At 44.4% G+C, this 14,533-nt stretch overlaps 1 protein-coding gene across 3 annotated transcripts in view; it reads left to right on the top strand.

Annotated features, from left to right (window-relative positions):
• Nucleotides 1-6,662: 6,662 nt before the first annotated feature.
• CSNK2A1 (casein kinase 2 alpha 1) overlaps nt 6,663-14,533 on the top strand; it is a 55,465-nt gene continuing 47,594 nt past the window's right edge. Inside the window, exons 1-2 of one of the 3 annotated variants that reach the window (XM_065893688.1) lie at nt 6,690-6,805; nt 8,990-9,187. The gene's annotated coding sequence lies outside the window, so the exon portion shown is untranslated. Of the gene's footprint in view, nt 6,806-8,989; nt 9,246-14,533 lie in introns of all 3 variants that reach the window. The other 2 variants (XM_065893687.1, XM_065893686.1) reach the window with 2 other exon arrangements.

A 14,533-nucleotide genomic window follows, 5' to 3' on the forward strand; every position in this document is an offset into this window, starting at 1 on the left:
TCCTTACAATGACCCACAAACTGTACGTGAACTAGTCCCAGGGGAATCTCCCTGATGTCATATTCAGCTCAGCTACCCTATCTACTAGCTGTTCCTTAAACCCACCAGGCATGAGTCTACTTTATGGTCTTTGCCCACCCTCTACTAGGAACAATCTTCTCCCATATACCCTCATGACTCCCTGCCTCACCTCTTCCAGGTGTTTCTTCAAGAATCACCTTCCCAGCAAGGCTTTCATTGACCACCTATTTGAATTTACACCACAGCATCCCCTTCTTCCTTCCCTGCTTCATCCTCCTCCATAGCGCTCATCACCATCTGACAGAGCATAACAACTCTCCACATGTCAGATGTGATACCATCTGACACATCTCTCCACAAAACATGAGACCTGTGAGAACAGGGACTGTTTTGTTCACAGTTGCACCCCCAATAATAATCACTCACATTGATTGTACCCTTGCTCTATGTCAGCATTTTTTTTTTTTTTTTGCGGTACGCGGGTCTCCCACTGCTGCGGCCTCCCCCGCTGCAGAGCACAGGCTCCGGACACACAGGCTCAGCGGCCATGGCTCACGGGCCCAGCTGCTCCACGGCATGTGGGATCACCCCGGCCCGGCGCACGAACCCGCGTCCCCCACACTGGCAGGCGGAATCCCAACCACTGCGCCACCAGGGAAGCCCCCAGCATATTTTTAAGGGCTTTACCGTATCACTTATTTAATCCCAACAAGGACCCTATGAGATGGGTGTATCATAGTAATAATGTTACATAACAAACCACCCCAGATGTCTGTGCCTTACAGCAGCAAATATTGATTTCTCCCTGTCCCTCCCCCAAACCATTTGGGGTTTGGCTGATCTTGCCTGGATTCTGCTGGGTTTGGCTACTCCATGTGTCTCTCATTCTTCTGGACCAGCCTGTTTGATGTTGGGGATTTGGATGGAAGCTATTGCTTCCCTAAATTGACACAGAGCACTCTATTCCTACCTCTTTAGCTTCCTGACATTCAAAAGAGATAGAGTTCATGAAAAAAAATACAATTTAAAATTTAATACAGGGAATTCCCTGGCAGTCCAGTGGTTTGGACTCTGCGCTCTCACTGCCAGGGGCCCAGGTTCGATCCCTGGTTGGGGAACTAAGATCCTGCAAACCACGTGGTGCAGCTGGCCAAAATAATAATAATACAAACTAAACACTAAACTACAAAACTATTTTTATCCCAGACTTTGCTATGGCAACCTTGATGGGAACTCTGTTTCAAAAGATGGAATGCAGGGGCTTCCCTGGTGGCGCAGTGGTTGAGAGTCCGCCTGCCGATGCAGGGGACACGGGTTCGTGCCCCGGTCCGGGAGGATCCCACATGTCGCGGAGCGGCTAGGCCCGTGAGCCATGGCCGCTGAGCCTGCGCGTCCGGAGCCTGTGTTCCGCAACGGGAGAGGCCACAGCAGTAAGAGGCCTGCATACTGCAAAAAAAAAAAAAAAAAAAAAAGATGGAATGCACTAATGACAGCCCCATCCTTAAGGCAGAGGTGGAAATTCCAAGGGGGCCATTGAAAACATGAGAGACCTCTTAAGGCCTCGGCTGAACCTGCACACTGTCACTTTCATCCACATTCCACTGGCCAAAGCAAATCGCATGGCTGTATCTAATATCAACGGAGCAGGGAGTATCAATCAGTCCTGACTGCGGGAGAGACTGAGTCATTGAATAGTAATCTAATTTGCTGCAAGATAGGTCATGCTGCACCCCAATGTTCACAGTGGCACTATTTACAACAGCCAAGACATGGAAGCAGCCTAACACTTAGGCAGCCTAACACTCAGGCTGCTTCCATGTCTTGGCTGTTGTGAATAGTGGAATATTATTACTCCGCCATAAAAGAATGAAATATTGCCATCTGAAGCAACATGAATGGATCTAGAGATTATCATGCTAACTGAAGTAAGTTAGAGAAAGATAAAATTATATGATATCACTTATATGTGGAAACTAAAAAATAAAACATGAACTTATTTACAAAACAGAAACAGATCCACAGACATAGAAAATAAACTTATGGTTATCAAAGGAGAAGTGGGGAGGGATAAATTAGGAGTATGGGATTAACAGATGCAAACTACCATACATAAAATAAACAACAGGGATTTACTGTATAGCACAGGGAACTATATTCAGTATCATATCCTCTCCCCTTTCTTTCTTCTTTCTCTTTCTTTTCTCTCTCTCCCTCTCTGTTTTTCTTAACAGGTAAGGAAACTAAGGCTCAGAGAGGTCAAATACAATAACTTCTCCAAGCTTATACTGCTAGTAAATGACAGAGCTGAAATCCAACCAAGCTGGAGTCAACTTTACACATGCCATATACACAAGGCCAAGAGGTTTGGACTTTCTCTGAAGGTGATGCAATGCCACTGAAAACTCTTGAGCAAGAAAGGTACATGGTGGTTAATAAACTTTCCTCCAGTAGCAGTGTGCAGAGGACATGGGAGGGGGAGAAAGGAGGGGGCCCCTACAGTAGTCACAAAACTTCAGGCCAGAATTGAAAAGGGGCTGGGCTGGGGTAGTGTCAAAAAGAAAAAAACAAAAAAAAAACAGTAAATGTAAAAACCAAATAGACAGAAGTGAGAGACAAGTTGAAGAACATTTTAAAAATGCTTTTTTCTTTGTTCAGTGTTGAAATAAAAATTCATGTGTGTTGCAAAAAGAAAAAAATCAAACAAAAAATTCACACAGGGCAGACAGAAGTGTTTAAAGTTCTCTTCTCTTCCTGTCTCCTGAGATAAGCTCCATTAAGTTTGTGGGGCCTTCACTGGTGGTCCAGTGGCTAAGACTCCATACTCCTGGGTTCGATCCCTGGTCAGGGAACTAGATTCCCACATGCCACAACTAAGAGTTCACGTGTCGCAACTAAAGATCCTGCGCACCGCAACTAAGATCTGATGCAGCCAAATAAATAAATATTAAAAAAAAAGTTTGCAGTAAATCCTTCCTGAACTTTGTCTAAAACTATATAATACATTTACATATACCCAATTTTAAGTGTTTTTAAAATGTGTTCTCACCAAACTTTTGTTTTGTCTCTTGCTTTTTCTCACATAATAGTATGGCAAGGCCAGCTTTCCATGTCCAGAAATTAAATGATCCTCATCACTTTTAACAGCTTTGCCACTTACTAGCTGTGTGACTTTGCACACATGGTTTAACCTCTCTGAGACTTGGTGTGCTTAATCTGTAGATGGGGATAAACATGTAACTGTCACATAGGGCTATTGTGAGGATTAAATGAGTTAACACACATAAAGCATCTTGTATAGTGTCTGACACATACTAAGTGCTCTCCCTGTTAATAGCACCATGTTTAGCTGTACCATAACTTACTTAACCAGTTCTGTACCCATGGTCACTTAGTGTGCTATGTTGTTTACAAAGATGGCCACAATGATCCCCCCACCCCCACACGACTCTTTGCAATATGACTTTGATGTTTTTTCCATCAAGAGATGGAGTCTATTTCTAGTCTCCTTGAATCTGAGCTGGCCATCTGACAGGCTTTGATCAATAAAATGCAGTGAAAGTGATGCTACAGCTCTTCCGAGCCTAGGCCTCAAGAGGCCTTGCTGCCTTCGTTCTTTTCCTTTCAGACGCCATCATGAGGAAGCCTGAGCTAGCTTGCTGAAGAAGCCACATGGAGAAGAACCTAGGCACTCAAGCCAGCAGGCCCAGCCACCTGCCAGACCTGTGAATGAGGCCATATAGGACCAGTGAGCTTGCCGACTTGCTAATTGACTGCAAATATAGAAGTAAGCCTGGGCAAGACCATGTACAGAAGAAAAGAGCTGTCTCAGCTGAGACATGTCCAAGTTTCCAATCCACACAAACATAACCAAAAATTTATTGTCGTTTTAAACCACTCTGTTTTGGGGTGATTTGTTGAGCAACAATAGAAAACTGATATGCTGAGGCTCTTCTTACGCAGTGCCTATGGCCCTGGTTGGAATGCAAGCTCCATCTCTTGTATGTGACCTGGGGCATGTCCTGTAATCTGACTGAACCTCAGTTTCCTGGTCTGTACAGTGGGATACTTTTAGTTCCTACCTCATCCGGCTGACGTGAGGATTAAATGAGATGATGAACATTCAATGTGTGGCACAGGACAAGTACTGTGAACATCTTAACTGTGGTTGTGGCTGTTATTATTGTTCTTTGAAGGAAGTCTAGCCTGAGAGTTGTGCTATGGGGGTCAGGAAGTTAGTATTAAAGATAACTGAGCTGGTCTTTGGAGGCTCCATAACTAATGAACCCTGGAAACTGATAGCTTTTTGGAACCAGAGACCTATACCAGGCTAGCCTGAGAAATGGCAGGGGCTGGGTCTCAACTGTGTCCTACAAAGTGCAAAGGGTTGTATGTCTGTGCCTCGGTGAGCCCTCTGAATGATGTCAGGGATGGAGGATGGAATTGGGTAGAAGAATGAAGAACTGAGGCTGTAGGAGGGGCCAAGATCATAGGAAAGAACATTCACTCTTTTCAGATGAAATTCCGGACCCCTAATCATGGCCTGAATGCCTTGGCCACCTCTCCCACCATATTTCCTACCCTTTTTCCCTTCACTCACAGTGCTTCAGCGCCCCCGCCCCCCATGGCCTCCTTCCTCAAACTTATCAAGCTCTTTCCTGCCTCAGGACCTTTGTTCTTACTGTTTTTTCTCAGAGGGAACTTCTGAACCACTCAAGCTAAAGTTCTCCCCTCTTTCATTCTTTTCACAGCTACTTATATTTTTCCTTCACAGTACTTATTCATTTTTTTATCTGTGCATTAGCTGTTTATCACTTTAGGTGAATTTCACGAGAAACTGTTATCTGTCTTGCTCATGCCACATCCCCAGCGTCTAGCACACTGTCTGGCTCATGGCAAGTGATCAACAGCTGTGAATTGAATAAATGTGAATAAAGACAGGGGGAAAGGAGCCATAAGAGCTGAAAAGACATTATCCAAAAGCTAAGCGAAGGCCTCATTTCCTGAAAGACGGCCTCACAGAAACCTTGGAATCATCTTGTCTAACCTTCTCAGTCCACAAGTGGGGAAACCAAGACCCATAATGGAGAAATAACCAGCCTGTGGGCACCCAGAGAGCCATTTCTGTGGACTCTCAGCCCATTGGGGTCAAATGCCACAGACATGCCTGACAGATGAGGCCCAGAAAAGGTCATGGCCACCTCCCTGAGACCATCACTATATGTCTGCAGCTGCCACCACCTCATCCCACAGGGGAGGAGATTGTCTCTTTGGGAGCAGAGGTGCCAGTCAGCCGATGAACTGTGAAAGGAGGGCTAGAGAGGGTGGGGAGGCCCATCCTGGGTAGCTGCTATTCTGAGGCAGCTCAGGGATAAAAGCAGGTACCAAAATAACCCAACCTTCTAACACTTGTCCCAGACCTCACACCTCTGCCCTACCAGAGGTGAGGCTAACACTTTAATTCCTCTCAGTAACACACACACAAGCTTTTAGCAGGGCCTGCAGGAAACAGGGTGATCATCAGACTCAGCCCTGTCCACTGGGGTCTCATAGTCTGATGGAACAGGCAGGCTAGGGACCAGTCAGGTTGCTGAGGGATGGTGCCTAGGTCTGAGGGAACTAAAGGTAGGGAAGATCCCGAGAGGAAAGGATTAGCCCGATGGACATACAGAAGTTAGCCAGTCTAGGCGGTGACAGTAACAGATGTAACTGCCAGTGCAAAGAGAGGGAGGCTGACAAGTTCCAATAATAGTCTGCAGTTTTATTGGGTGGGAGCATCATGAAACTGAAATGAGAGGGGCAGAAAAGGCGGCTTAGGGGCGAAGGAAGTGTCCAAATTATGCAGGAACTTGGATGTCAAGAGAAGAGCTTGGGCTATCTTTGGTGCACAAAGGAAAGACTTGGGAGGTTTTAACCAAGAGGACGTCATGATCAGTTTTGCACGACAGAAACTTCCCTATAGCTGCCCTGGAGCCGTTGCCCAGGCAAGCGGGGTGGATGGAGGCAGATCGAAGGGAGAAAACAGTTTATTCTAGATGGGCAGCTCTGCAAAGGGCTCCTGTAAGAGGCATGAATTGGGTCTCAGTCTCTAGAGGGCTAGTACCGTCACTTCCTCGACTGCTGCGCCACATCACTCCCGGGGTCCAACTTTCGTTCACTTGTTCCGGAACTCGAAGTTTGAGCAGAAAAAAACGTGCTGCTGGAACCCCAACCCTAGACGAGGGGCCTGAGCAGCAGACTTCAACTCCCAAAACGCTTCGCTCTCTCTAGCTCTGAAGGTCGCGCATGCTTCTTTCCAAATAAGGCGGGCCGGCTTGCCGACTGGTAGAACTCGCCAGCTGGGTGAAGTGCGGGAAACCTAGGAACCGCCATCTTACCTTGGGTCAAACCAATTATACACTTAGTGGGAGGTTCGTGTTCTCTCTCTCCTAAGTTCGTACAGGTACTGAAATAAAATGCGCTTAATTACTGCAAGTCTCCTTATTATGCTTTACGTTGAGAACTTGTTCCATTTTGCGCCCCAGTCCGGAACTGAACTCCTAGGGATACAATGACACATCCCAGCATGGCACCGCACTCTCTGAGATTCCGCTGAGGGAGGAGTCGGAAGCGGTCCCGCCCCGCCTCCCGGTCGGAGGGGGGTTTCCGCTTCCGGCAGCGGCGGCTGCAGCCTCGCTCTGGTCCCTGCGGCTGGCGGCCGAGCCGTGTGTCTCCTGCTCCGCCGCCGCCATATTGTCTGTGTGAAGAGTGGGGAGAGCGGCCGCCGCCGCTGCAGCTTCCACCACAGGTACCGTGGGAGCCATCAGGCGAGGTCGTTGGGAGGTGCGGGTGGGCCCAGGATGGGGCAGCGGGGCGCGGCCGCCTCTAACGCTTCCAGCAGACTCCCGAGCGGCCCTTCGCCTTCCCCTGCCCCCCCCACCACACACACATTAGCCGAGGCTGTTGCAGCCCATCGGGGAGGCCCTGGGCTAACCCCCAGGGCGGGGAGTGAGGCTTGGTGGCAGAGGCTGATAGGGTGGGAACTGGCTCTCTAGAGTCCAGCTTGTTGCGGGGGAGAGGGCTGGGCTGGGGCGGGGACTAGGGGACAAGTTGGTGGAGGAGGTCGGCAGAGGGGGAAGCGAGCTGGAGGGGTGGGGCCGGCGAGGGGGGATGCTGGGGGAGGGTGCCTAGGGGAGTGGTGCCCGCAGTGTAGACTGGGCTGGACCCTCCCGCGGAGCAGAGCAGCTGTAGTGGGGGCCTTCTAAGGCCCCTCTAGGCGAAATTGGGCTTCCCACCTGCACCCTGGGGTGCAAGGTGAAGGGGACCCGGGGCGAGGTCGCTGAGGATAAAGGGGAAGGGACCATGAAGTGGGGCAGAACGGGTGGAGTTGGAGTTAAGGGTTAGTTGGGAGCCTGGATGGAAGAGGAGAGGTATGTAGAATGAAAGGTTAGCTAAGAGTGTGCATGTTAGTTTGTGACCTTTGAAGAGTAGGACTTTTGTTTTTGTTTTTCGGTTGTTGTTTATATTTTTGCAGCGTTGGAACATTTCTAACCTTGGCAGGTGATGGGTGGAGCTTATGTAGTTTGTTTTTGGGAAGGAAGGGTCAGGAGAAGTTGCTTCTTGGCTGTTGCTATTGTGGGAAGGAAAGAGTTCTGGAAAGGAGGTAGCAAATTAATTGAGGAAGACCTGATTACCTTTCATCTGCTAAATTCTATTGAGAAGTGGGTGTGAGGAGAGGAAATGAAAAGAAAGCTAGAAAGGGAAGATTTTTCTAAGAGTTGGAAGACCCCATTCCATCTAAGAAGTGGCAGTAAATATCTGGATTATCAAATATAAGTGCCACGGTTATTTAGCTGTGTGACCTAACTTCTGTAAACCTGTTTTCCTATCTGTAAAATGGGGGTGATAATATTTCCTAGATGGTAAGGAGTAAATAAGATAATTTGTGTCAAGTGCTTACCACAGTGCCTGGTAGGTAGTAAGTGCTCCATAGACCTCACCTGTCACTTTTATTAAAGGGACTAGCTGGTATATATGGGGTTCCTTCAGTCTAGGTAAAGTTTATGGTCAATAATCTGACAATAAGCAAGGCTTCAGAAAATTATATTTGTAGTTGTTGAGGTGTTTTTCTTTTGTTGTTAAGTCAGTTGGCTTAACTGGCTTGGTGGACCTTGAGCTGAAAGACCAGGACCAATACTAGTTCTGCCTTGTGTCATTTTTAAAAGTTCACCAGCAGTTTTACCTGGGTAGTTGTATCCTTCTGTGACTTTGAAATACTTGCCTTTCATTTGCTATTGGGGGAGGGTGTATGACTTGAAGAAAGAATGAAAATATTTGAAGTTTGCTTAGATTGGTTTATCAGCTGATTACAAAATTAGGTCACCCTGGGGTAACTTTTGTTTAAATGCAAAAACCAAACATGCCTAGTTATATCCTGTTATATGGAATACAGTAGAGAAGAGGAGCACACATTTAAGGGGGAGCAATAGGTTATTTTCTTCCTAATGGTTTAATTGCCTCGCTGTTTGGGGATGAAACAAGTAGCTTCTTTTTTACAGTGTATTTTTGGTTCTATTGCTTAGCCACACTCTTCCAGGGTGAGAGTCCTTGATTTTACCATTGTCTCTGTCTCTGAACATAGAGCTTTACTTCACATACTCTTTTGGAGAAAGAAGTTTTCTTTGGTAACTAAGTTTAAAACTTGACATAGGATTTGGGTTTGTAGTAGGCAGAATGACCACCACCACCACCCCCAAGATGTCCAAACTCTAATTCCCAGAATCTGTAAATATGTTACTTGGTAAAAGGGACTTTGCAGATGTAGTTAAATATCTTAAAATAGGAAGATCATCCTGGATTTAGTGGGTAGGCCCAATCTAATCACATGAGCTGTTAAAAGCAGAGAACTTTCTCCAGCTGGGAGTCGAGAGAGATGGGGCAGAAGGGGAAATCAGAATCGAATCATGAGAGGGACTCCATTTGCTGTTGCTAGAGGGGGCCACATGGAAAGCATGAGAAGGAATGCGGGGAGCCTCTAGTAGCAAAGACCAGCCCCGGCTGACAGCCAGCAAGGAAATGGAGACCTCAGTCCTACAACCACGAGGAACTGAATTTGGCCAACAACCTGAATGAGCTTGAAAGTGGATTCTTCCCCAGTTTCCAGCAAGGATAACACCTTGATTTTGGCCTTGTGAGACCCTAAGCAGAAGACCTAGCCAAGCCCACCCAACTTCTGAACTACAGAAACTGTGAGACAATAAATTTCTATTGTTTTAAAGCCACTACGTTTGTGGTTTTGTTATGGCAGCAATAGAACACTAGTGTAGATTTTGGTACCAAGAGTGGGGTACTGTTACCTAAAAATGTGAAAGCAGCAGTAGAAGAGGCCAGCAAATTTTTTGAGGAGCATAATAGAAAAGACCTAGAACAGATCATTAGTAGAAGTAGTGAGGGCTGAGGTGGAAGTGAGGTGTGCGTTGGAAACTGGAGGAAAGAGGATCTTTGTTACATAGTGGCAAATAAGCTTAGAACTGTGACCTGTGGTCAGGTGGAAAATAATACTTAAAAGTGATGAACTTGGATATTTAGCTGAGATTTCCAAGCAAAGTATTGAAGGTACAGCCTGGTTTATTTGTGGGGTGTGAGTCTCAGTGAGCTCATGTGAAGCCCACTAGGTTCTTGAGCGTTTATACTAGCAAAAACAGTGCCAGCTTGGATTGAAAAACACAAAGTAGTAAATTAAAGAGAGCTCTCAACCCCCCCCAACCCCCACCCCCAGTTTTACTGGTAGGAAGCAGGCTAGTAAAAAAAACTACTTAGATGTGAATGTGCTCCTTTTCATTAAAAAAGAAGAATGACTCAGAGGGTGGAACCAAGAGCCCAAAGAGGTGGAGTCGAAGGCTGCATAAGAGTTTACCCTGGCTTTGAAATGGAATGGAGTTTGCCCACATTTTGAAACTGCTTTGGACCGATGGATCTGCTTTTTCTTATATTTTCCCTACTTTCTTTTATATTTTCCCTGTTTGAACTAGAATGTCTATAAGTTGCCTTATGCCAGTCTCACTGTCGTATGTTGGGAACAGATAACTTTTTTTTTTCCCTAGGAATTGTGCTCCAGGGGTTGCACTTAGTGTATTACAACCAGAGCTTCATCCACATTTGATTTAGATGGTGAGATTTGGGAGTTTTGAATTGATGAGCTTTAGATGAGATTTTTGGACTTTGAGTTGGACTTTAATGGAATGAGACCTTAGGATAGAATGGATATATTTGCATTTGGGAGAGATATGAGTCTTTGGAGCCCATAGGGTGGACTGTGTTAGGTAGAATGATCCCCCAAAGATATATGTGCCCTAACCTCTGGAATCTGAATTTGTTACTGTTTTGTGGCAAAAGGGACTTTGCAGATGTAACTGTGGTTTAAGGATCCTAAGATAGGAATATTATCCTGGATATTCTGGGTAGGTCCAGTCTATGCACATGAAAGCAGAGAACTTTATCCAGCTGGAGTTAGATTTGAAGCAGGAGAGGGTCTCACCCTGCCGTTACTGGAGGGGACCATGTGGAAAGCACAAGAAGGAGTGCTGGCAGCCCCAGCTGACAGCCAGCAAGGAAATGGGGACCTCAGCCCTACATCCGCAAGGAACCACATTCAGCCAACAATCTGAATGAGCTTGAAAGCAGATTCCCCACCCCAGAATTTCCACAAAGGAACACAGCCCTATGGACACCTTGATTTTTGGCCTTGCAGGACCATAAGTAGAGGATCCAGCCAAGCCTACCTCACTTCTATCCTATAGAAACTGTAAGATAATAAATTGTGTTGTTTTATGTTTGCGGTAGTTTGTTACAGCAACAATAGAAAACCAATTAGAAAATTTTAAGAAAAAGAAAACTAATTAGAGGGGTTTTGCTGATTTTATTTAAGAATCTTTGGGGGATTATTTTCTAGAGAACAAAGGCAGCAAAGATTATTCTGTAGTGATTTGGTTCTGGAAGACTTCACAGAATAATGGTGTTGAGTGGAACCTAGGCCTCTTCCCTAGATGTTTAAGCATCCTGTTACTGTCATTAGATGCAATTTGTAGGGGCTAAATGACCAGCTCAGTAAAACGTAGATTCTAGAGCTCTAGGCCATTCTGGTAGAATTTCTATAAATTGATAATTCTTCCATGCCTATAATAAATGTCTTGGATAATTCCTTCATTCATTTTTATCGGCTGAATAAGGCATTGAGTTTATTTGACAACCCTTTATAGACTTAATTCCTGTTTTTTAGAAGAGATGGAAATGAGTGATTATTTTTTATGAATGGATAGCCACTACTATATACAGTAGTCTGTCTGGTCTTTCATACCTCCCACCCCAACCCAAAGTTGTTGTAAGGTCTTTTCTCCCTGTCATTGTCATTTGAGGTTAATAAAATTTGGGTGTATAACTAAATCACTTTGCTGTACACCTGAAACTATTACAATATTGTAAATCAACTATACTTCAATTTCTAAAAAAGCCAATACAGTTTAAAAAAAAGAATAAAGTTTGGGGATCATAATTGCAGATTAGAGTTCTAGCTTTTAAGAAAGGCTTTTTTGTTGTTTATCTGTATGTTATTGATTAGATTCATAAAATGTGGACTCTCAACTTTAGTGAAGAGAACTTCAGAGGATGGAGGAAATAAGGCAGTTTCTCTTTGAGTTAGTTACCTGAATAGAAGGATGATTACAGAATTAGAGCATTTCAGGGTACGAAGGACTTTTGTGATTATCTGTTTGACTTTTAGGTTTAGAGTAAAAGAAATTGGGCCACATGAAGGTTAAGTGACTAAACCAAGTATCTCAGCCCTACAGCTGGCCTAGAATCCTGGTCCACGCAATGGGGATTCATGGCTTTTAAACTATATTCCCTGTGTACCCCTGCCTTGTCCTTTTTTTAGATTTTACCGTAGCTTATCTCTCTGTGCCTCAGTTTCCTCATGAGGGTCATTGTGAAGATTAGTTGAGATAATGCACGTAACACATTTAGCAGAGTACCTAACACAGTTAAATGCCCAAAAGATGTTCACTGTTATAACATTTATGATAATTGTTTTGACAACTGTATGACAGCTTTTACATAAATATTACAGTACAATTTATAACAAGTTCAGAAACTGAGAATGATATGATTTGGCATTGGATTAGGTAAGGACTTAGTGTTTTAAGGTAATGCTTGTGATACTTGGTTTAAAATGAGAAACTGGATTTGATCCTTGGTCTATCACAATTCATTGGGTGACTTGGGCCAAGTTTGTTTCACAAGGGTGTTAGTGTGTTCATACACTAAATTTCTTTGAACTCCTAAGATGGATAATTTCAAAAGAGTACTATATCATTTAGTTGTTTCTTATTAGAGAGAAATCTAGGCCAGCTAGCTTTTCAAATGAAGAAATTCCTCTAGGATTATTAAGAAAAGGAACTGCTGTCATTTGTCATTGTAACAAATATTTACATTGGGTTATAGACAACTGGTAGTTTTTCTTAAATATTTGGTATGATCCAGGGTAGATTGCAGCTGACCAATTTGTTGACCAAACTTTTTTTCCTTTACATTATAGAAATCAAAGACTGAGTCTTTTTTTTTTTTGCGGTACACGGGCCTCTCACTGTTGTGGCCTCTCCCGTTGCGGAGCACAGGCTCCTGACGCACAGGCTCAGTGGCCATGGCTCACAGGCCCAGCCACTCCACGGCATGTGGGATCTTCCCGGACCAGGGCACAAACCCGTGTCCCCTGCATCGGCAGGTGGACTCTCGACCACTGCGCCACCAGGGAAGCCCAAAGACTGAGTCTTTTTAAAAGTTTAAGGTGAAAGAATTAACAGTATTATACTAGGAGTGAGATTTCACTGGTTTCTACAAATTCTGTGTCTTTCAGCCTTAGACATAAGAAGTGTACTTAGCAATGGTTACTGTGGTGGGCAAGCTTTTTTTACATTAATGATGATAGTGTTTTCTTGCATAGAAAATATGTGTCATCTGAAGTGAGGGTTTTAGGGTTAAATACCAGGGTACACTTAGAATAATGTTTTATAATTTTATGTGTCACATCTTAAATGCCTTTATATTGGCCACTTTTCTTTTCATACTTTCTGGTCTTGTAGATTTTCTGACAGGTTTTTATTAGCTGAAACATTTTAATCTGCTTGGGAAAGTGAACACTTGAAATTTTTCTGAAGTTATGACTAATGCACTAATGGGCATTTCTCAATTTAGCTAGCTCATTAATATTATATAATTTTTAAGAAAGCAACCTTGTTAAAAATGAATGTGTAAATTATATTCCTAAAAATTTAATCATGTCATATCAGAAAGTACAAACTAGCCATTTGGCTTTATTGAACTTATAACCAGTTTTAAACAATGTTACTCTTTCAACAAGCCCTGAGTTCTTGCTACATTTCAGGTAGGTGCTGTGCTGAGGCTAAATTATCCCAGACATTGTAAATTTGTCCAGTGACATTTTGTAATAACACATCATTCCATATAACTTAGTAGCTTTCTGGAGTGTTTTCTTATGAAAACTCCTTTGGCTTTGTATCTTAGGTATAGTTTCTGAAACAGCTGCAGAAATTTGGTGGGCAGTGGATTGAGAATTCCTCATTCTGAATGGAATTCTTTAACAGATTACTGGGAGGACTGGGGGAAGGAGGCAGCAGGATAGTTGGAAAGAGCTCCAGCTTTGGAGTGAGATAGACCAAGTTTGGGTTGAGTAACCAAGGTTATTTAACTTACTCTTAAGCCTGGATTTTGTCATCTCTGCAGTTAGGATAACAACTACCTTGGGCACAACTTTTTTTTTTTTTTTTTTTTTTGCGGTACGCTGGCCCCTCCCTGTTGTGGCCTCTCCTGTTGTGGAGCACAGGCTCTGGACGCGCAGGCTCAGCAGCCATGGCTCACGGGCCCAGCCGTGGCATGCAGGATCTTCCCGGACCGGGGCACGAACCCGTGTCCCCTGCATCGGCAGGCAGACTCTCAACCACTGCGCCACCAGGGAAGCCCGGCACAACTTATTTATTAGCCTTCTGTTTCTTCATCTGTAAAATGGGGGTCAGTACTTACCTCAGAATATTCTTGTGAGGATTAATAGCTAAAGGGCCAGCTAATGTTACCTCAGGGTAACTCTGAGGATTAAAGGAGATAATTTATAAAATGCCAGGTGCCTTTCCTTTCCCTGTCAGTGAAGATGGTGTGTTCATTGCCAATGCTGCTACGCTTTACTCTATTTTCATTTTTTGCTGCCATGAGTTCTTATTTTTCAGTGAGGCCTTTTGACCTGTACTTGTTTCTGGTGTGGCCTGCTGGGTGGGTGAGGTACTGAATTGCTGCAGCTTAGGGGTGGGTCAGTATGTAACTCATGCCCAGTGTAGATTGCCTCAGTTACCTTCAGTGTGCATTGCCAAAGTGGTTATCTGGTCTTGGTGAATCTAGGGTTCTCTTGCTTCTAGATAGAGAAGTGAATCTTCCCATCGCAGACTTGGGGGAAGTTCAAGCTTTGCTCACC

The sequence above is a fragment of the Phocoena phocoena genome, chromosome 15, assembly GCF_963924675.1.
Source record: "Phocoena phocoena chromosome 15, mPhoPho1.1, whole genome shotgun sequence".
Taxonomy (NCBI): Eukaryota; Metazoa; Chordata; class Mammalia; order Artiodactyla; family Phocoenidae; genus Phocoena; species Phocoena phocoena.